We start from the raw sequence: 23,971 nt of genomic DNA on the forward strand, positions 1-23,971 counted from the left end.
ATGAAGAATCATCCCACGTCAATCTTCACTGCTTTCATTCCATGGCAACACATGTAGCAGCATATCTGAAGCCAATTGTATTTGCTGATATACTTAGTAGAAAAATAGATTTTTTTTTATTTTCCAGATGGATTCTTACAATGTATGTGTAAGGATGGGGTGTTTTATCACACTGACTAGAGGTTGTGCATCCTGTCCAATAAAATGAGTAATAGCTGAGGCTGTATCCTTTATCAAAATTGCTGTTCAGATTCTAGATATTGTCCCTCCCACTAATTTACCTCCCATTTTTTGTAAATATCTCATGCAAGAAGAATTTATTTTTCATGAGGAAATGATCTTCCTATTTATTTGTTCTAAAGGATTAAGAAGCTTTTTCATCATTGTTTAGAAACAGAACTATAACCTTGAGTTTTTCATAAAAGCCATTCCTTCATTCAAGGTTATGCTGACTAAATTCAACTTTGCTTCTCAGATTTGTACATTAAAGAATTGTTTCTTCCCACAGAAAAACAGTGTGAGCATAGTCCATAGCTTTTGACACCAACTGAAAGTTAGACTAACATTAGAGAAAATAACTACAGAGACTAAAATAATATATAACTGACTCCAGAGCTAACAAGGCAATAAATAGTCACAGGGTTAACTGCTTGAAGACTGTGTTCTGTTTCAGAGGTTTTTCTCTTCCAACAGATGTCTGTAAAACAAAAATGTCATGAGAATATCTAACATCTGACATACCATTCTATATCTGCAGATCTGATCTGGGAGTACCAGTGGGTACCTTCCAACTCAGGATATTCTCTTATTCCCTTCCCTCCCACTCCACTCCACTTCACTCCATTCCACTCCACTCCATTCTATTATATGAAGGATTTAACATGCTACCTAACTGATGGCCATAATCAGATTGATGTAGTCCTAAACTTGAGCATAGAAGGTGTTGGAACAAAGCCTTTTGACTTCCATAAAAGGTGAAGCGGGGGAACCAAAGACATGCTCTAGTATCAGTCTATACATATACTTTATACACATGCAGGTTACTCTTTTCCTGTGAAAAGATGAGAAAAACTGAACATGTACAAGACAGGTTATTTGTCCATGTTTCAGGAGGTGCTTAGTTCATTTTCCTTGTGTTTTTGTATTCCCAAATGCTTCAGCACTTTTTTTGATAATGACAGACATTTTATAGAAGAGGCAAAAATCAGGTAAATTCTTCTTTCTTTGCAGTTTTCCTTGGATGCAGTTACTGACATCTGGAGGTTTCTTTAACATGTCCGTCGTCAACCATCTCCTGCAAAGTTAGTTCCTGGTAAATCCTGTCTGAATGTGAAGTCAGTAGTCTCTCTTACAGCTGTCTCTTCACTGTCATATTAGGAGTATCCTGTTAATACTGTGCTGAGATTCTTGCTAGCAAAGTTCAGCTTTAATTTTTTTCCCCAGTATGACTTAGACTGGAGTCTGCACTAAAATCCTCTATTTCTTCCTTATGTCTTTCACAGAGCAAACAACAATTTGATCAACTAAATAGATTGACTTCTAAATGTCATCAACTGAATTTCCAGAAACTAAAGCATAATGATTTCCCACAATGCAACTATCCAAGACTCTTGAAAGAATACGGTCATGGAGTATAAAAAAAAAACAGTAAAAAAGAAATTGGAAAGAAGTATTAGAACTGCTTCCTCTAAGATCTTGTCCTCTGCTCTCCTTTGAGGAGAATACCTTTCACCATCTATCAAGGCTTCTAACTCATGCCTATGTAAGAACCCGCTGCCATTGGTAAAGTTTAGCTAAGACAGCATCACAAGATTTTGCATGTTCTGCGGTAGTCTCATTCATATTTACTCACTTTTGAGCACCATTTTTAGGCAGAGGCAATATATACAAGGTCCTCCAAAACAACTTGGTCATTCTCATTACATGCACATTTGCCTTTTCTACTTCTACAAAAACCAGTAACTGACTCTTTTCTCTACATTTCAGAGAAAATACACACAGCAAGCTTTCTGTTAACTCCATTCTCTCCTATTATGAAACTGTTTAACATTTCTACATTTCAGTCTCTCTAGATGCTTTCAGAAATCTGTCCCAAGTCTTCATATTCTAGAGCATCACTTCACTTGTATAATTTGTGCTGAGCCCAATACTTCTCCACATTTAAATATATGCTCTGCAAAGCTTTTTTACTACTTTCTGTGACTTACAAAAGCAGTCAAACATGCCTTCCATAACAAATCACTTCACCAAGTCTATCTGCACTTCCTCAAGATAGTTCCCTCACTTTCAGTTCCCTATCTGCCTTTATGACTAGCTCCTTGTAAATATGACCAATCTTATCCCATTTGGATTTACATGATTTAACTCCTCCTTTGCATTCTCTTTATATGATACTCTTGCAAAATAATTGCTCCAACCACTGCTAATTAATTCAGCATTCATTTCCAATATACCTTTACCTCTAATGTAAGCAAGTGTGTATGTATCCCTTATTATTTGTTCTCTTGTCTGGATGAGCTTGCAAGTGATTTTTTTGTATTGCTTGAGTCCTCCTCTCCCTAGAGAGCTATAAAACTCACAGCTAACTCCAATTCTAGCTGGCACTATTTCTTTGGCTTCTTTTTCTCTTGTCGTATTTTCACTGTTCCAGCAATTGTACTGTCTTTCCAACCTAACAGATTATTTTACTAAAATTTTTCATAAACAAGACAACTTCATCATACAATTTATCTCTAGTAGTAGTACCAAGTTCTTTTTGCCCTGTTTCCAAAGATCTTATCGTAATTCCCAGGATATCCCATTTGCCTCAATTGTGTTAAAACACAACTCAGATGTTGTTAAAACCAGCTAGAAAATGGACATTACATAAAATCAGCTGGAAAATGGACATTACATATAAGCACTAGGATATTTTCTCACCCATTTGTCTGATTTTTCTGAAGTGGCTTAGAAGTAGAATTACACACCAAACTTAATAAATTCCCTTTGGAATTACATATGCTCAGATGAGAGGTTTTATCTTCTGTGAAGCCATCCAAACCATCAGTCACTTACCTTCTGAACATTCTAGATAGCAATGCTTCCTTTGCTCCAAACATCTCTAAGAAGAAACATGCTGCTATATGAATGAAAAATCAAGTTGCAGCAAAGCATGAAAGTAAGCTTACTAATCACTTAAAAAAAATAATAATTGTAAAATGCTCAGTGCTTCAAAATTTCAAATGTTCATGATCAGATTTTTTTCAGAAGATCTCACTTGCAAAAGTGGGTTCTTTTTGACAAAATTCACTAAAATTCACCTTTTTTTTCATGGAATATGTCTTCAAACAAACTGCTGATGTATGCACAGTGTATCTGTTAAAACTGAAGAAACTAGATACCATATCCACAGGACTCACTTTCCTATGTTTTTGCTACCTGAGCACCTCCTACTGTGCAACTCTTGTTCTGTCTGGCTACTGAGCATAAAATTCAAGAAGAAAGCAGAAAAAAAGGCTCTCCAAAGACTAGAGGAAGGATTAATCTAGTTTGAAATGTCTCGGGGTTGCAATGGAAAATAATTTCAGTGGGGCGGAAGAAAGCATGTATGCAACAGTCACTTGCAGCCAAGAAGTGAGAAATGGACTAACCTCTAACCAGGACATCTAACGCTCTGTCATATCACTTGAGTGTTAATTGAATTCTGTGACAAGGTTACCTTAATTAGTTGGCAGATGATAGAAAGAAACTTGACAGGTAAGCATAACCTGACAGGTCTTGAATCACTGCTGTCCCCTCTGCCATTTCATTTTGAGGTGAAATTCAGGCTAAAATATGCATTACTGTGAGGATAAAAGTTGGCATGGAGTTCCAGCACCAGGTGTTAATTTCACTTTTAGGAGATTTTGGAGGCATACTTAGAATATTTTAACAACAACAACAACAGAAGTGCGTAAGAACTTAATTTTTAAATGACTAAAATCAAGGTTGACATTTTCCAGTTTTAATCAGCAAACAGAAAGTCTCTGAGCCCTCCCAGTTAGAGAACACTTACTTTTTTTCCAAGAAGACATGCAGATCTGACATAATATGAAAATGAAACAGCTTTCAGGATCAGTGAGGAGGAAAGGAAATAAGATGCATTCTAAAAAAGAAGAACAAAAAAAGCTTGTCTATCTCTGAGAAATTAGAATTATGAATACTTTTCTGAGACTACCACTGATAATCTGAGCCTGATCCTGAAGGCATTTCTGCAGGTAAGTACCAACCACAGCTTACATGAAGAGATCCACAGCTCTGTGGGATCATTCATAGGCATGAAGGTGCAAGGGGCTGCAAACTATTTCCAGGATCAGAGCCTTAACTTCTGACTCAGTATTTAAGTTGCAAAATATGACTGTACTCTGAGGGTGAGCATGTACCAGTTTCCTTTTCTACATCACTTCCAGGTATATCAATGGAGTTTCCTATCAAAACAGTATGTATGTATGTATGTATTTGCTCCAAAGGTGATTGTATTCACTTCCCAGAACCCAAATGATAGACACAATATTTAGCCTCAAAGATTTCTGCATGACATTCCTGTTTCATAAGTGTAGTGGAAATGCTAAGTCAGGGCTTAAACCAGTGATTGAGCCGCTGGTGGGAAGGCAGGACCGACCCAGAGGAGCTCAGCTGCATGCAATGTGCCTCAGTGTCTGAAAAGGATGGAGCCAGGATCAACCCTTCCCCAGACCTCATCTAAGGGTTGGTAGCGGAAACAAGGAGGTCTTGTTGGTGATCCTTGTGTGTTTGAGGTTTTCTGAAGGTTAGCAGCTTCTTTCTTTTGTTTCTGTGCTTTTGACTGTTGTATTTGAGCAAGTCCTCACTTGCTGCAGCCTTGGACCTTGCTACTCTGCTGTTACGGCTGTGCTTTCCATCAACATGGCTGTTACAGCCATGTTGTCCTACTTGGTAAGGTACATGAGTAGAAAATGAAAGAACTGTGGAAACCTGGTCTGGACACAACTTAGTTGAGTATGTCAACACAACTTAGTTGAATGTATGTCAACATGGTGGTGTTTTCCTTTATTGCTTGTATGTTTTTTTAATTATAATGTTAGACACAGTTCAGTAAAACAACTTTCTTCTTTGATTCTTATAGCTTTCAGGCTAACCAAGCAGTACTTTTTCTGACATCTAAAGTGTATTATAGAAGCAACAGGTAACATCCTCTTGGTGTGGGTAGTTCTTGTCTGAAATCTTGAACTTGGCCCTAGACTGGATTTTTCAGTATTAAGCTTAAGAAAACTTAATACTGAAAAAAAAGAAAACTCAAACTATTCATTATTTGAGCATTAACCAGCTTGGGAGATTTCTGTATATTGAAGAAATAACTATTTACTTAGCTCTAGGCAAAGCTCTCTGTCAGAAATCAGTAACTCAGTCAAAAAATTATTTGATATGGTAAGAAGTGTATTTTCCCATAAAATATACAATTATAATATGCAAGCACTACATTGTAGATTAGTGTCCATTATCAGCATTATCAGTTGTTTTTTTTTTTTCTTTCTCTTGGAAAGAAGCTTACATGTACTGCTAAGACCATTTTTTAAGGGAGATGTCTGCCTTCTGGGTCTAGCAATTGTCACTGGTTTCAAATTGCCAGGAGAAGCCAACCTGACAGAGCCTTCACTTCTTGTTTTGATTAGTGAGGAGAGGTGTTGTACCTACATGCTGCTCTACAGGTGATGTGGTTTGCAGAGGTCTGAACAGTGGTCTTAGTATTAAGAGGGATAGCCTCAGCAGGTCAAAAGAGCCTTCTATTATGGAAGCACTTGCAGAGAAGTTACAGAACCAGGAAACAAGGGCATGTATAGTTGTTGCTTTTGTTTGGTAGAAGTTGAAAGCCTTGGCAGCCATGTGAGTTGACGCTGTTTAAGAACTTGCAGGAGAAAAAATGATTTGCCCTACTTGCCCAGTTTGAAGCTGGGAAGGTTAATTGCACTTTACTCCTGACTGTGGCAACACTTTCTCCTTTCTAATTCTCTTAAGTTTCATAAGAGATGAAAGACTTGAGCCCAGTGCTTTTGGTTAGAATATAAATAAAAAAATCTGAAATGCTGACTTTGTTTTCTATATTAGAGCTTTACATTTTGAGCTGATCTCTTGAAGTCAGTCCTAAACTTGATTATATGAGCAACGTGAAGCAGTATAGCTTTGTTTCCTTTTCTAGGTTCTGGTTTCTGTTTCTCTGGGAACAAGATCTGCTTTATCAAATCTTATTTCCTTTTTTTAATCATATCATCTTGATATCTATTTATAGCATAATAGTAACCAGCAAAATTATTCGTTTCATTTTATTAATTAAAAGGTAAAATAACTAACTCTTAACATTGTAGCATGGTAGTTTTCAAATGCTTTGGCTATTTAAAACCAAAACATTGAAAGACACAAGATTTAAGCTAATTTCAGAGACAAAATGAAAATAAAGTGCTATCCTTTTAAAGCATTTGAGTGCTATTAAATAATAATATATATTACATGTGAATGGAAATGTATGTTCATAGTTTGTGTGCATATTTGGTGTGGTAGTATTTATTTAAGCAGATGGTTCATAATGATTCTGATATAGTTAATGATCTAATCCAGTTGGAATATCTCTGTATGTTAGCTACAGAGTCACAGTAATGCCACAGACAGAGGTTTGCACCACAGAGCTTGCAAGGATACCACAACTGGAAGACGATGGTCACACCATCTGGACTAACCCACCAACAGTGTGGTATACTCCTCTCCTGCTTCATAGAGGAAGATACTACCATATCCTGGTTCCCTTCCAAAATGAGAGCATTGTACTGAAGCAGCAGGGGAGGTCTGCAGTGAGTTTTTGAGCAATGTCTGTTGGGAGCCATACGTGGAGTTGGGAAGCCAGACCCTGGGAGATATCTTTGCATGGCAATTTAGGCAGCCTAATTTTATCTTGCTTGTTTATACTCCATAATTTTAAAATCCTGGTTTTTGGCAAGTTATCACATTCAGATCAGAGAAACTATCAGTTGTAGGTCTGAGCCTGATCTTAAAGCTGTTCAAAGGGTTTTGATGAAGCCCTACGAAATGATCAGCAGTAATGAAGGTAAAGAAGTTCTGGATGCTCTGGTATAATTGCAAGAAGACAGAACTGTCTTTTATTCTGTAGCTTGTTTTTGGCTTTTTTTCCAGCACTTTGTAGAAGTCTCACGTCACCTAGACAGAAATAGATTTTTCTAACCTCTCAGAATGCATACTTTGAAGATTAACTACTGTGTAAATGAGAACAATTATTATTTATAGCAACAAAAAAAAAAAAAAAAGCCACCAGGAAACCATCAGTGCAGTTGTTAACTGAAAGGATCATGTGAGCTGGTTATTAGCTTGCATTGTATAGCAATGAACCTGACTATGAGACTTAAAATTTTTCCTTAAACAAGGGGCCAATAAGGTGGGCTAAATATACATAAACAATAATTGCAATGTATTTGCTTTGCTTTCAAAATGTTTTTTTCTGATGTACCTTATCACACAAATTTTGAAAAAAGAGAAACTCTTCTTTCCACTTGCATACTAATGCTAAATATAATCCCAGATGAGGTTTTACCAGTCATAGAATCACAGAATGGTTTGGATTGGAAGGGACCTTTAAGGTCATTTAGTTCCAATGCCCTGCTATAGGCAGAGAAACCTCCCTCTAGACCAGCTTGCTCAAAGCCCTATCCATTCCTTTATGTTCATTCTATTCCCAGGTTTTATTCCACTCAAATAATCCTGGGAACTGGAAAGTAACTTTGAAAGGAATCACTGTAGAGACACTCACAAGACAGTCTGAAAATTTTATCAAAGAGATGCTTGAAACTCACAACCCTTTTACAATATCTGTGGATAAATTTATCAAGAGTTTGTTATGATAGATAGAAAGTATTCTTGAAAAGGCTATTGTGAGACTACATGCATGTGATTATCAACTTAAAATCACAAGAAAAGCTTCACAATTGCCTTATGACTTCTCTGTGCCCTTGGGAGATATAATTAAAAAAAAAAAGAACAAAGGTAGCAGAAAAAGTATTACACAAGGTACTTATTGTTTCTTTCTTTGTTTTAAAATACTACATTTGTGTATTTCATTTTGTAAGAGGATAGGAGGCAATAGAAAATGAAAAAGTTTGATATCTGTTTTGATTTGGAAACCCATTAATGTTTTCTAATCAGGAAATTGGACAATTAAAATATCAATGTTGCACATAATCAACACATTATCCTTATGATGCTGTATTACATTTGTTTTGCATATAATTTGTATGTAATAAATCCAGCCTATGCTGGACTGACATAAATTGCTCAAACTTCAGCAGTTACACAAAGCTGTGTCTGAAATCAGTGCTGTAGCACTGAGGAGACAAGTTGAAGCCTCATGAAACCATCATCCTCATCAAGAATAAAACACCAATTGTATTAACACAAACGCTTCTGAGAATGCCTGGACAAAGAGACAGCTGATTCACAGTGCTGTAGTGCTCCTGGTGGGCTTCAGATCAAGGCTTTATTTAAAAATTACAGCTGTTTGATGAATTAGTTGTGTCTATGATTGTTGCTGAATCAGTAGAGGAAAAACATAATTGCAAATTTGAATGAATATTCATATGGCACAAATAAGCGGTGAATACTCATCGTGGCAAGCTGACAGAAATTACATGCAAGAAATGTACTGAAATTGGTTTTGGAACAAATTCAAAATTCATAGCCCGTTGGCAAATAATTTGCTAGCAGAAAAAGAGCTACAATTGTCATAAAATTATTTGCAGAAAAATATTTGACTACTTCACTGTTGGACACAGCTATTTCATTTAGCCATAAGGATTCTAAGACTTTCATGTCTGAAATAAATTCCTATCTGAAATTCACAGGCTTTAGAAAATGTGCTGATAAATTGTCTTTGGCTCCCACCATTTACACCCTTATCAAGATAAGTGAGTAAGTCTGGTGTACAGACTCTTATTTATATCCTCAGATATCATTAGTGGAAATTAAAATGTATTAATTTTTAATTCACATTTTAGTACTGAATCCAAATTGATGTTTCATCATCTTTCTTTTCACATCATCAGATGGTTATGGTGGAGGTTAAGCAGGCAGCCATTCCTATCCTGGCCCGACTTCTTCACACCTTTTTTTGGTTCAAAAGACACTTCAGTCCCTGTAGCACATTAACACCTGGTATGCCCCTGCCAGGGGCTCTAACTCATTCGCCACTTGTTTGCCTTTCCCATCAACTGGCTCTTATTGTAAACATATCCACTCTTTTCTTTTTTTTTTTCTTTGTTACCATGCCCATTCCAGCAGCAGCTTATTACCTACTTTATCAAAGTATTCTGCTTTAAATTGCTTATGCGGACAGCTGCATTGGCAGATGCCTGACTTGCCTGGAATGGATTACCTTTCTGAAACTGCACTTCCCAGAGGAGGAAGCTGAATACACTGTGAAATTTGTGCTTTTATTAATAACACTGAATTTCTTTGTTCTTTAAATTTATAACTTACTTTAATGTCTCATAGAATAATAGAAGCACAGAATGGTTGGGGTTGGAAGGGACTCTAAGTCCACCCAGCCCTACCTTGTGCTGTGGGGAAGGGGTGGAGCACCACAGCTTCTCTCAAACACCACCAGGAAGAGCAGAGAAGAGTATTTTTTTTTTTTTCTCTATAAACCATAGACAAGTTTGAATCCACAAAAATTGGTAATGATGCAAATGGTGACAGTGTGCTTTACTGTGTAAACTGAGTGATTCCTGCGTCTCACCATCTGCCTGGACTTCCTATCTGAAATGTCACAGTGCTCCTTAAATAAGGGATTGTACTATATGCTTAACCAAAAAAAGAGTTCAGGGACAATTTCTAGAGTATCTACAGCCATCACATTGTCAAAATCTGTTTCTTTTATCAAGCCAATAATCTTGCAAATGGAAGCAGTAGGCTGAAACATTAAACTCTATTGTAACGACTTTACTCAGAAGATTTCCACATGCTCAGCAAAGCTTCAGCTAATTACCAGTCTTATAAAGCGAAGGCAAAGACCCTGTGAGGCTGCTCGATGAAGATCTCTTTAGAAAGGCAGCATGGAAGAAAGGAAGAAAGGAGTTGAAAACCAGCCTTGCAGCCAAAATTTTGAGTTTAATTAGTACAGGAAACTTCTCTTAAAAAAAAAAAAAAAAAAAAAGCAAAGAAACAAAAGCCTAGCTAAAAAGATATTGAGAACTAATTGGGCAAATATTTGCACCACTAATGGTAATTGAAATCTTACAGGTATTTGAAGAAACACTTGATTATATGCTTCCTGTCTTCCACAGAATGTAGATCCTCCAGTAGATCTCCATTCTTTGCTGCCCCTTTCTGGGTTGCAGCCCCAGTACCTTTTTTGCTTTCTCCATACATAATTGTAAGCAGTGCAGTTTGCATTTCAGTGAACCTGGGTTTAAAAAGCTGCTTGGGGAATTCACTGCAGGAAAAGGTCCAGAAAAATCCTCTTCACATTTGTACACCATCTGGAGTCCTATCATGTGCAGTTTGGAGCATAAGGTGGTAAATGCTGAAGGGCCAGTGTCCCATTAGGCTTCAATTTACATGTCCTTGCTCCATACTTGTCTTTGGACAGCATTGCTTCCAAGAACACACCTTGAGATCTCCTCACTTTTTGGTATGTTCAGCTCACTCTCTGTATCCTTACCCTGTGCTCTTGCTGAGTGGTAACTGAGGGTTGTTTTCTTGAACTCAATCTCTTTCAAAGCCCTGCATTTAGACCAGGACCATCCCCAAAACCTAGTGACATATTCCAACTGGCTCCTGACAGAGCCTTCTCCTTTTCACTCAAGTGCAAATCCAATGTAGAAGATTAGAATAAAAGAATTGTCATCCCATTAAATTCAAGTCCTTCTACTTCACATAGCCTTGAGGCTAATGTCTAATCTGTGCAGCAGCATCTTGGGAGCTGCAAAGCCACTGGCCTGGCATCAGCGGGTCATGGCTTTAAATGTCATAACTGCCTCTGTCACCGAGATCTTCTCAAGCAAAACCAGCCACCTTTGCTCACCTTTTTCTGAATTTTGGAGGTGGCATTCTTTTTGCAGGTTGGATTACTCTGAACGTGACATTTTCATCTTCACATGGTTTGAACCCTGCAGCACAAGTGACAGCTGTGTATCCTCTTGCGTTTCTTAGATGATGACAGTTTCCAGGACCCCAGCACAAACTTCTGGTTTAGCTGTTTGTTTTCACTGCCAACACTGCAGGATATGTTCCTCCTGAAGTCAGTGGCAAGTTACTTCATTTTCACCCTTTTAGGTACTCCCTGTATATACAGGCAAACTTGTTCACAGCTGCAGAACAGCTTTGCAGTGAACTGACAACCAGTATATGTTCAGGACTAAAAACTGACGGCACCTTCTGTGCAATTTGTGTGGGCAGCTGCTGCCTGCAGACCCAGAGCCCTGGGCTGCCTGCCTTCATGTCCCTGATGTCTTCCTTCCTCCCAGAGATGTTCACATTTTAGTTCTTCTTCCTCTTTTCTATGCTGTTTTGTTGATTTTTTTTCTGCTTGTTTTCGTTGTCGTCTTTTTTTGTTTGTTTGTTTTGTTTTGTTTTTTTACTGTTTTGCTCCTAGTTGTACACTATGTTCAGTGACCATTGGAGACATTTGACAGAGATGAGTGGCCCAAAGTGCCTCAGGTGCTCCTGAGTGCTATGCAGAGGAGTGACCCAGCACTCCAAGGGTCTGGCACTTCCTCCATTTCTATTTTCTGTACAGGAATGTTTCCCATCTGTTGGGTGGTTTTGTTGTTATATTTGTGTTTTTTTTTGTTTGTTTGTTTTTTGTTTTGTTTTGTTTTTAAGATTATTATTTTCTGTTTTCACCTTTTTTTTTTCTGGGAAGATAAATAATTTGTAGAAGATTACAGATAAAAATGTTGCTCCCCTTCCTATGAAACTGCATTTTTTCCCACAAGAGCAGGTGCTGTTGCCTCTCTTTTTACATTTTCAGACATATCCCCCTTCTTGTCCAAGAAGATTCTGCCTCAGCACAGCAGCCTGAGGTGGCTGATGCCTGCAAGTGGGGAAGGACGTCTGCTGGGGAGCCTCAGATGCTGACCAGGATAGGAGAGCAATCTTATAACACAAACCATTTAAAATTTAGCAAGTTCTGTGGCACAACAGAAGAGATTTTCCAAAGCTGCTCAGTTTTTCAAACTGCTCAGATTTTGCAGAAGCAGTCCTAGTTTGTTGAGGCTACAGGGAAAACAATTACTTGTCTCCCAGAAATGTCAGCAGCAATTAAAGTCTCTCTAAATCAGAGTTCCAACAAAACATTTCTTACAGCTGTAACTTCACATGGAACTAATATGGTAGGTGAGTTTTCAGTCATTTCCTTTTAATTTAGAGATTCAGCACTCGGAATAGCTCTTGGCAACATTACAGTGCAGTAACTTCTGAAGCCCTATATCAGAGTCTCTCACAGTACAATATCCATGTTTAATAAGAGGGTCATGGAGAGGAGGAAAGCCAGAACATGTCTAACTCTTCAAGGCTTTATTAAACCAGAAAATCAAAGCATTAAAAAAAAAAATTCTTTAATGCTGTGGCTAGAAGAGCTGCCTTAGACCTTAATTTATCTTATTAAAAACAAGAGCAGATGCAATCTAGAATTAGAGAGAAAATAGCATTAACTCTAAAACTTTCAGTAATTTGGTTGCTGAGAATGTGAGTTATCTATCAGGGTTTAAATCTGTATAAAAAATTAGTGTTCATACAACACCATGCACATGTTAAGCAGAGGCTTCATTCATATTTTCTAATGATAAAATGTATTCCAGTTGATGGATTTAGGACTTCCATTATGCTACTGGACATGTCTCAATAGCAACTCCAACAGTATAGGTCCTCAAGCTACTCTAATATAAAAGCAAAAAAATAATAACTAATAAAATAAAATCCAGCAAAGTTGGCAGACCTGACTGTTGGAGAGATAGAGAGATACATAGTCAAGAAAACTTGTTTACCAAAATTTGTGCACTGAGGAAAACTGAACACAGAAATTTTTCCTGAACTCATAATTGCCTCAGCTAAGAAAGTGGGAGTAAATATGTTTTCATTTATGGAAGTTCCTTTCCACCACCTGCCCTTTAAAGTTTTTATCTTTGTAGAAAGTGACAGCAATACACTGTGAATTAATTCTCTTCTTCTACATGGGCAAGAGAATAGCTGTGCCAAGAAAACAAACAAACCAATGCAAGACATACTGTGAAGAACGGATTATACGCAGAAAGAATCTCTTCCTGTCTCCAGGGATTAACTGACAAATACTTCTCCTGATGTTATCCTCCCTGGTGGGTAGGCTCATGTCTGCGCTGGATGACCTACTTATCACATTCATAATGATTTCCATGAATTTGGAATACATTAACAATTTCTATTTTTGTTTACACTTGGTTTATTATGGAATAAATGAAGTGCACACTTCTTTTCAATTTAAACAGTGTTTTTAATGAGGTTTCCCTACCACCCTTAACTACATTATTTACAAAGAAGGTAGGAAATGTCTAGAGGTTTTAGAATTAGGGTCCACTCCCTAGAGAGAGCACGACTGCCACTGTCTGTAGTGGGCAGCCTGCATATACTTCCCAGTAGGTTTCCTAATGATGCCCAGTGTTTTGTTGGCTTTTCTGGCTGCTGTTATACATCAAGTCAGTGGTTTTGGAGAACTTACCACAGTGACTCCAAGATCTCCTTCCTGAGTTGTAGCTTCCGTGCTTTAGGACTTCTTAACGTATCTTTATTGATAAATGTCAATGGGTGTCAATTTTTCCTCATGAAGGAATTCTGAGACACACCTTTGCTCCATCTGCATAGGAGATTGCATGTCAGATGCGATTTTGTCAGACTGCCCCTCTGCTGTCATCTTTTGCATGGCAACAAAATGTAATGGAATCTTGGTGGGAAGGTTCAGCCCCAACAGCTATACCACCAACATTTACTTCCGATGTTGTGGACCAACATCATAAAATGGGAGGCATTATTTTTGGAGCAATTCTTGTAGAATATATTTAATTTGACACAAAGAATGCCTTAAGTAGCTTTGTCATTTTAGATTTCACAGAGATCCATGTTTTCTGAAGAAATTTCTGCATACCCAAAATATGTAGTTTTATATTCCTTGGAAGTTACCAAATAATACTTTTGTAAGGTTTACTGGAGTTCCTCACAAGCTTTTCTGAAATATGGAACAACATATTTATCTCTCTTCTTTCTTTCCATTCATCTTTTAAACCAATCATGACCGTCTCTAGGTATAGCTGCAGACATGCACATGGATTTCTACCCCTTTCTTTATATGTAAAAGAGTTTCCATACATGCTAGTGCTTCTTGAAAACACGTCGCTTGGCTCAACACATCCCTATAAACACTTAGGTACTGGAATAGATGTGTGAAGGATATGTATATTTTTCAGTAAATAGTGCCCCAGAAAAGATCCTGTCTGGTCCAATTACACTAATTACAGAAAGAAAGAGTAGGAATATGCAAAAGTGATTGAAACAAAGAGTGTAAAGTGTGCCCATCATCAGTTTATAATCTAAACAAGTAAAACACGTTTTTAAGGGCTGTGGAGCCCCAGTAGTTTTTGGAAGACAGAAGTTAAAAAAAAGAGTTAAAAAGCATAGATAATGTTGCCAGGGGACAGAGAGTGGGAAGAAGTCATTTGAGTATTAGAAATCGTGGTCTGCTGTGAACTTCAATTATTGTTTCCCAAGGAAGTCTGAAAGTAATAAAGGGATGAATAAGGATAACCTGAAAACCATATCAAAGGTGTTTGAATTTTTGCTGTGTGTTTTTTTTTTTTAATCTCAATAAAACTTTATAATTTTTATTATATATATTTATATTGTAAATGATATGTTTCTGTACTATGTATTCACATAAATATGACAGCATTCATACACATATATTCATAATATATTTTTAATAAAAAATAAGTATACATTCAAATTTTTCCTTGAGATCTCAGTCTTGCAACAAGTTGTAAGCAGGAAAGATTTTCTACCTGCTACAGGAGAAAAAGATTTGAGGAGGGCAGCTCATCTGTATACCCAGGTGGATATACAACTTTAGTCAGCGGAGTCAGGTTCATGGTCCACATGAATATACTCCAGAAAATATTTGACTTCACACCCTTGCTGGCTCTCTGATGCACATTTCCTGCCAGTACTCAAAAAAGCATCACATAACTTCTACTCTGAGTTGTCTCACCGAACATAGTGAAGAATATCTTATCTCTACTAGTCTTTCTACAAGTCTTTCCACACAATGTAGGAGTCTCCAAGTAGAGGCAATACCAAGAGCTTTTCTCTCTTTAAACAGCAGTTGTAAAAAACAAACAAACAAACAAACAAAAAACATCCTTCTAAAATGAGTTGCCAGCTGGACTTTTCTTTTGGACTGGGGCTGCTCTCTGACTAGCAGTTGGCCTTCCTTTCAAACTTTGCCTGAGGCATCTTTAAACATCTGTTGCATTAAGGGGTTCAAATCTCACAAACCTCACTTGGGCCTTAAGCCCAATCTATTACAGGATCAAAAGTTGCTTTCATCAATGTTTTAGATGCAGAAAGCATGAAGAATTTTTCTGGGGAAGAAGCAAAGCATGATCTGTATTTCTGAGCCAAGCGTAGACCTTATAGTTCCAGCCAACCACGTACACAAACCAGCACTCTCAGTTGCTACATGAATGTATGTAACTACAACTCCTACCCAATTCCAAGGCAGTCACTTGTCTAGATCTAAATTTGGTGCTGTGAAAAAATAAAAATAATAATAAAAAAAAGTCAAATGGCTTGAGAGTCCTCCACTGCTGTGTTTCAGTGTTCTTTTAGACATTTGTCACATCTTCATTCTCAACAAATAAGTCAAGGCACTGCATAATGGGTTCGTCAACAGTGCCACAGTTGCTTTGTAGTAGCTTCTCCTGGCTCGTGCACTCCACCATCTCTCTGGATATTGGTTGGCTTTGAGGGAATACTTCCAGTCTGTAAGACCTCTGTAAGACTGCTGTTCCGCATTTTCTCATCAACAGGAGCAACTGAATAGCTTTGCAAGCATCCTCCTTGGAATCTTACCTGTGGGTGAAGGAATTTCAGAAGGCAGAGCAGAGTCCCAGCTGGGACAGATGTCTCAAGGCACAAAATACATCCTTTGCTCTCAGGTACTTCTCTGCTATAGATTTAGACATATGGAGCAACAGATTGGTGGCCAGGGAAGCTGGTTAAGTTAGTCTGTAAGTTTCCTGTTATTAAGATTAATGATTCTTCCACAATGATGACTAACATATTTGCAATTGAAAGGGTACATTTTCAGGTCTACTCATAGGTGAAGGGTCACTCCAGACAGATTGTTATCAGGGAGTGTTTCTGCTGGTAAGCAAATGTTATTATTGTTAAGCATGTTGCCAGGTGATATTCAGCATTATTTTCTCTTTAGCGTGCTCTGTGGTTTGCAGGCTTACTCATTAGAATTTATGTAACTTGGTGTATTCTTGCTGCCATGTAAGAGAGACAAAGATAGGCTGTGCAGAAGTACTACAGCAGGCAGAATCCAAATGGCTTAGTGGGTTTGTAAGGCCAGCTTGCAGTAGTAATTTTCTCTCAGCTCAAATCACGAGTACTGACTTTTTAGAGTTCAAGTATCTGGACTCTCACTGAAAAATTAAAAGCTGTCTTTCAGAATGGGAAATTGGAAAGCAGAGACCAGTGTGGGGTCACAATTTTATCCCAACATGCTGTTTGAAGTTGGTATGAAATGCATTTGTAGATGCATTTGGAAACAATTTAAGTCTTCAAAATAATGGTCAAAAGAATGAAATAAAAAGAGCACCCACAGGTAGGGCAAGCTTTGCTATTGAGCTGATGCCATTTTTCTGTATGAAGTATCCTTCCACATCCTTCATGGATCTCTTGAGAAGCAGTAAGCAGGAGGACCTCCCTCTGAACACCCCAGGAGCTCTTACTTCTCAAGATCTGATGTTCTGAATACATCCTTTGTGCCACTGGCAGAGAATGGTTTAAGTTATGTGACAGGAACGAGTGCCTACAGCCAGAATTTCTCCGTGGATCCATAAAGCAGAGAGAATGTGGTTGGTGAGATATCTGTCAGCAAAAGGAATGTGTGTTTTCCTTAATGGTTAGTGACTATCTGTACGGGCTGCTGTTGGAATAATGTGTTTAAAATTTGAAACTACCTGATTAAGTTATGAATCGGCCCCGTGTGCCATACTATTTAGTTATCTTCATATATGCTTCTTAAAAATGAAGAAGTGAGGCTTGGTAAGATTATGCTGCACTTTAAGTAGTTTGTCCTTTGGTAGACATTACAGAAAATAATACTCAGAGTCTACAGAGACTACGTATTACACAGTGCATGAGACAAAGAAAAGGAGAAAACAACAAGGAGAAACGTAGAGAACTGATCTGAAAATTACAGGAATTAAATAAGTGAGTGAGATATATGCTGAAAAAGAGTAAACACCTTCATAAAATTACAATCTCAGTGGTTTTTTGTAAGCCTTTGTGGTTCTAACCTATATATTTTCTGTGATGATAGGGAAAACAGTAAGCTTTATTCAAGAATACTAATAACATGGAAGGAAAATATGTTTTGGTGGTATTAATGGCATCAGGCTGTGAGAATGGGGATGTCCTTTTCAAACACCCTGGCATCAGAGCAGCAGGGCAGAGCTGTAGGACCACAGTGACCCTTCACATTACTTAAAGTCATTTTGAGAGAACCCCTCTGGAGTATTTGACAGGTTTCAGGTTCGCATGCTAAAGAGACAGGAGGGAAACATATTAAGAGTGCTTTCCTTTCCCGCTGTGGGTCCTGGAGAAGGCTTCGTGAAAAACAAATAGCTAAACACAGACTCTTAGATTGTTTTCTGTGTGAAAATTCTGGCCATGCTTTCAATCACAAACCACTCATTCCTTTCTTGGAGACTTGTTGTAGCCAAATCTTTCTACATCTCCATCCTCAATGCCATTGCAAGCTGTGGTGAATGAATTAACTATAACAGTTTTCTGAGATAATCCTCAGTTCTGCTTGACTGTGTTACGTGATGAAGTTCCTCAAAGTGCTTAAAGAAAATTTTCTCCCTTAGATATTTTTCCTTTTCCATTCAAAGAAATTGTTGCAGACAACCAGCAGGTAAAACCAACTGGCAGAAAATGGTAAGACAGTTTGCAATGGACTGAAGGATTTACCCCATATATGTGGGGCAGCTATGTGCTCACTGTCTTGATAGCCTCACCTGGCTTCCAACAGGAAAGCCAGCTTGAGTAACAGATTACAGTTGTCTACATACAAGACAGACCTGAATATCTACATGCAGTTAGTATCAAAAAGCACTCTCATTCTGGCCTGTGAGTGAAAGAGCAAGGTGGAGCATCAGTGGTCTACTGCAATGAAGTGACTGCAGTCTGAAAAGAACATATTGGGAATATCTGTAGGAACAGACTTTGTGGGAGCATGCTGCAGTTCTGGAGAGAGGTGATTTGGCTGCTTGGAGATCAGATGCAAATATGAAATTATTGAAGAACTGTGTTCCTGTGCACTGTGTTGAGAGTATAGTCACTTATAAATGAGGAATGTCAAAGCACTTTAATTAAAGTGCTTAATTAGGGAAACTTCAGGATAAAAAAACTTTAGTCACGCAGTGCCACTGGTGGCTCATTGGCAGGACTACTCATCTTGGTTTTCTTATGTTGAAGTCTGATTTTTAAGAACTATAGGCAGTTATACACAACATGCATTACTAGGAAGGATGTAATTACTGTTGCACAGTCATGCTACTAAATCAGCAAGAGTCAGAATGCCCTATCCTCTTTTTCCACTATGTTTGTGCATTTGACTATATGTGGAACTGTCTGGGAACTCAGTTTTCCAGGATGTGGGAAATTGCACTACTTCATAAAAATGAAACAAAACAAAAAAATCATCTTCTGCACTGGATTGAAAACAAGAAAAAGTTTTCTGCTCAGAATAAAGGGGCAACAGTGAACCCCCTGAACTGTCTGCACTGGTTAGTAGTGTCCCTTTGGAAGTGATAGTATACCATCTGCTTTCTGGGGTAGTAAGAGTGCTGGGATAGAAAGCTTCAGAAACAACATCTTCATGCATCAGTCTGGCCACACGATCTCATCACATGTAGCTGAACTTCTGCATTTCTTCTAGTGCACTGGGACTTTGACTTTCTCAAGACCTAGCAGAAGTACATTCTCCCCTTTTTATCTATTTATAAAAAAATGTTTTCCTTCAACTGAAAAGACAAAAGCAATCTTTTGCACTAGAATCATTGAAACATTCAAAGATAGTATGACAAAGATGAGGGAATACGCTGAAATTGTCAAAGCAACTTTTGCTCTTTGCATTCAAGCTGTGCTTGTCACCATATTGAGGTTCTAACTGAAAATGCGGCTAGGAATTTTCATTGTAATCCAAAGGCAGTGATGGTTATTTCCTATACAATGCTATGAGTTTTGCAGGAGGTTACCCTGCAAGAAAAATCTCTGAACTGTACAGAATTTTATGGTTTTTATATCTGCATTTTCATATTAATATCATGGGTTGTTACACCTTGCCCTAAAAGGAACAGGATCCAGCCCACATGGTTCTATAAGTCCAGTGTACTTACATACACTGAGGAAAAAATACGGGGGGAATAGGGAAGGACAAGTTAAAAAAAGAAGGGGAAAGAAGGGAATAAGGACAAAAGAAAGTTTAGTAGCACAGTCGTGCTAGCTTGAAACTCAGTAGCTTCTCCTTTCTTTAGAAAGTGGAACTATCAGTAACACCCTGCTGTCAACAATAGTAAGAAGCCTAAAATGTAGAGCTAGAACACTGTAGCAAAAAAGTGCTCCTACTGTTCACATTAGCAAGCAGAGCATATAGCTGAACTCCTTTCCTTGCCAGAGACTAGGCAATAAATGGAATTTCAAGGGTCTGACGAGCAAAAATTCCAAGGTCACTCAGCCTGAGTGGAATAAATTGTAATATGCTTCTCTATAAATAGCAATTTAGTGACCTGTTGTTGCAACTATGGGTGAGTTATCAGTGATGTATTTTCAAGTATTCTCCATTAAGAATATTATCCTCCATGTTGAATTTCAGCCTGTAGTAAGTTCAGCTTTTTTCCTTTCTCTGTATGTACAGGTACAGAGGCTGAGATGTGTCCCACCACACTACAGCCATTTAGGAAGGAACTGCTTTAACCTAGTGTTGTAGGTTTCTCCTAAAAGAAAGATTTGTCTTAGCATTATCAGACAAATGGCTTCTGGAGGTGCCTATTTTCTTTCCCATGAAAGGAGCTTCCATGACCATTCGTAAACCAAGGGTTTCACTTTCAGGAAGATAAACGACAATTGCCATGAACAGTAATTATATTTAGAGATATCCACTGCTGGTATAGTTCCTGGTCGTGATCTGTCACCTCACCCAATGGAGTTCATTAAAAAAAAGAGGAGAATACTTAGCGTGACTGTTTGTGTTATCAAAAGTATGGACCTTCCTCTTTTATTGATTTCAAATTTTGCATCTCAGCAGCTACGATGAAATTAATGTGAAGTTTTTACAGTACAATCAAGAAGAAACTGATACATTTGATGATTTGTTCTTTATTAGCCTGAAAATATTGAAGTATGGCGTATTCTCAATTGGGTTCTCAGTGATACTGTATGAGCATGAACTTGCATTGTTTAATATTAATTTGCTGCTAAACAAAGCCTCTTCTGACTTCAGCGTGAATCATGAATTGCAAATTAATCAAATTTGGAGGTGTTTGTTTGGTCTTTAAAATGATTTAATCAAATATACCTCAATTAGAGAGTGATTTAATAACAAAGGTAAAATAACAGTTAACACTGAAAGAGTCATGCTCCAGCATGAAGCAGATCGTTCAGATCAATTGGCTTATGAAGGCAACAAGCAGTCTACAAAAAAGCAGACTTATCACCATACTTTTCAAACTCACCAATAGATTCAGTATGTTTCAATTAACATACCCCACCCCCCAAAAACATGTACCAAAAAAAGCATCAACAGGCATTTCTTATAATTTTGACTTGTGAAAATAAATGTTTGAATTCAGTATATCATTCAATAGATCATTTTAATACACAATGCAACAAAAAGTCAGTATGGGACATGTTAATAGTAATTAATACTAAGCTTTGAATCACTGGTATTGGTGGAGAAAGTCCAGTTTACTCCAGTTCTGGCTGTATCACTGAAATACTAATGAAAGCATTGAAGAATACGAAAAGTGCTCTGAAGCATGAAAATAATTCTCTGTGGAGAAAAGATTTGGTAAGCAAAGTCACAAGCAACCATTTTTCTGAACCCTAACTCCATAGGGAAAGGATTGCACTTATTTAAGGAACAGGACAAAGACGTTTTGCCACTATTATAGTGTTGCCACTGGAAAAGAAGGAAGATAAACAATAAGAAGTTTTGAGTTTCCTAGCAAGAGTTGTCATCTTCTAGAATGTGTGCTTTAAATGTTTACTGCAATTAGTATGGGAAAGCTGAAAATAATGAAGAAATGTTGTAACTTGTATGTCTATATTGGAATGATTCACACTGCTATATAAAAACCTCCATGTTCTAGCAAGCATAACAATAAAAGTCAGTGGGGACCCACTGTAACTTTTTTCACATTGTAAATTTTCATTCTTATATTACATAATTTGGGGTTTGCATTTACCGTTATTCAGCTGGGAGATATAAACTCTGCTTTTTTTCATAGCAAAACAGGAACAGTTTGATGAGTCAATCAGGCAAAGATTTGACTAGAGTCGGTAGTGGATTTTCTCCTGGTATAATGATATTCATACAGGGAATCCTCACCATCTCAGCTTTCGCATATCCCCTACATACTGCTAATGGGCTATCCTCACTCTCCCTGAATGTGAGTAGTTTCTGACTGCAAACAGCTTCCAGCAAATTGCCATCCCTCAAGGGACTTCCTGAAGCAGAACTGGTGCTTCTGGATTTATGTGCTGTGAATGGTGTTTATCTACCATGATTTTGTCCGGCCATATTTTACACACATACAGGTCACCTCCCCATAATTTCATAGATTGACTGAGTCACAGAATCATTAACACTGGAAAAGACCACTACAATCACCTTGTCCAACAATCAACCCATCACCACCAGTATTACACACCAAACCATGTCCCATTGGTGCCACATGTTTCTTGAACATCTCCAGGGACAAAAAGTGAATAAACAACCTTCCTGGGCAGCCTATTCTACTGCCTGATCACTCTTTCTGAGAAAAATTTTTTCCTAACATCCAACCTTAACTTCCCATGGTGGAACTTGAGGCATTTCCCTCTTGTCCTATTGCTGTTACCTGGAGAAGAGGCTGACCTCCACATGGCCACAACCTCCTTTCGGGTAGTTGTAGAGAGGGATAAGGTCTCCCGTGAGCCTCCTCTTCTTCAGATTGAACAATCCCTGCTCCCTCAGCTGCTCCTCATAAGATTTGTGCTCCAGAACCCTCACCAGCTTTGTTACCCTTCTCTGGACATATTTCAGGGCTTCAATACATTTCTTGTAGTGAGGGACCCAAAACTGAATGCAGCAGTCAAGGTGCAGCCTCACCAGAGCTGAATACCGGGAGATGATCACCTCCTTTGTTACTCCTGCTGGCAGCATTATTTCTGATACAAGCCAGAATGCCACTGACCTTCTTGGCCACCTGGGCACACTGTTTGCTCATGTTCAGGTGAATGTCAGCTGACACCTGCAGATACTTCTCCTCTATGCAACTTGCTGGCCACTCTGCTCCAAATCTGTAGTGATGCATGGGGTTGTTGTGACCAAAGTGCAGAACCCTGCACTGTGTCTTATGGAACAATTAGACTCAGCCCAGCCTATCCAGACCCCTCTGTAAGGCATTCCTATTCAAGCAGATGAACCAATGTGGTACAGTCATCCAGATCAGCAATAAAATTTGCTACCTCACAACAGTCAGTACTGTGGGCTTCAGGGCACATGCATTGTGTAAACTTGCTCTGTTTTACATAACAGAAAAATGGAAATTGCCCTAATCTCATTAAGCTTTGCAAAAACTCTCTGTAATTGCAAAGATATGTGAAAACAAATAACTGTGCATATGATTGCGGTATCCATACCAACACATCCCTACTGTCTCAAAAGATTTATCTATGCTTCTCTCCAGCTGTGTGGGATGGTTGATTTTGCTTTTCTAATGTACCTACTACTGGCAGCTGAAGTGCACTAACTTAATCTCCTTGTAGGCAGTGTGTTACCTCAATATGCAGAAATGCAGAGGTGAGATTCGGGAATTCCTAAAGGAGGAAACAATATGTGACTATGTGACTGGCCTTGATGTTCACCCTTGGTTTATGGAAACCACAGAACAGCACAACAGAAGTCTGTCAGATCTGCTAAAACCAAGAAATGAACCTGCTTAGGACCCACGGGGGACTCTTTCCTGTGTTTGTGCACTGCCAGCCATAGCTTTAAATTCACAGGTTTGTTTGAGGCCATTGTTTTTCCCCTCTTATAAATGAGTGAGGCATGACTGCTGTTAGAATATCCAAACCTGAATTATAGTTTCAGTAATTTGCCGCTGAATTGTTCCTCTGCCCTGAGCAATGCGTATAAATTCTCAAAGGCAGTGAACAGAATAAAACTGACACCAAAACTTGTCTGCAGTTCTTTATGAAATGATTTGTGGGAGCTTCTCTGTCTGTGTAGGAAGCAGCAGGGGCAGAGAACCAGGACATTTCATCAAAAGCATTACAAAAGTGTCGGTTTTCCCAGGGAAGCTGAAGAATAAGATTTTCTGAAAACTCCACTATATATATATATATATACTGTATATATATATATATTATATATATATATACAGTATATATATAT

This window comes from Meleagris gallopavo, chromosome 3 (genome assembly GCF_000146605.3).
Source record: "Meleagris gallopavo isolate NT-WF06-2002-E0010 breed Aviagen turkey brand Nicholas breeding stock chromosome 3, Turkey_5.1, whole genome shotgun sequence".
In the NCBI taxonomy this organism is placed as follows: domain Eukaryota; kingdom Metazoa; phylum Chordata; class Aves; order Galliformes; family Phasianidae; genus Meleagris; species Meleagris gallopavo.